The sequence below is a fragment of the Physeter macrocephalus genome, chromosome 21, assembly GCF_002837175.3.
Source record: "Physeter macrocephalus isolate SW-GA chromosome 21, ASM283717v5, whole genome shotgun sequence".
NCBI lineage: Eukaryota > Metazoa > Chordata > Mammalia > Artiodactyla > Physeteridae > Physeter > Physeter macrocephalus.
Genome location: NC_041234.1, coordinates 80149001 through 80149790, shown reverse-complemented (window position 1 = coordinate 80149790; position 790 = coordinate 80149001).

Sequence of the window (790 nt, the reverse complement as noted above, 5' to 3'; positions counted from 1 at the left end):
AGTATCAATGTTGTGAAAATGACTATACTACCCAAAGCAATCTACAGATTCAATGCAATCTCTATCAAATTACCAAGGGCATTTTTCATAGAATTAGAACAAAAAATTTCACAATTTGGAAACACAAAAGACCCCAAATAGCCAAAGCAATCTTGAGAAAGAAAAATGGAGCTGGAGGAATCAGGCGACCTGACTTCAGACAATATTACAAAGCTACAGTAATCGAGACAGTATGGTACTGGCACAAAAACAGAAATATAGGTCAATGCAACAGGATAGAAAGCCCAGGGACAAACCCATGCACCTACGGTCACCTAATCTATGACAAAGGAGGCAAGAATATACAATGGAGAAAAGACAGCCTCTTCAATAAGTGGTGCTGGGAAAACTGGACAGCTACATGTAAAAGAATGAAATGAGAACACTCCCTAACACCATACACAAAAATAAAATCATAATGGATTAAAGACCTAAATGTAAGGCCAGACACTATAAAACTCTTAGAGAAAAATGTAGGCAGAACACTCTGACATAAATCGCAGCTAGATCTTTATTGAACCACCTCCTAGAGTAATGAAAATAAAAACAAAAATAAACAAATGGGACCTAATTAAACTTAAAAGTTTTTGCTAAGCAAAGGAAACCATAAACAAGACAAAATGACAACCCTCAGAATGGGAGAAAATATTTTCAAAGCAACTGACAAAGGATTAATCTCCAAAATATACAAGCAGCTCATGCAGCTCAATATCAAAAAAAACAAATAACCCAAAACAAAAATGGGCAGAAG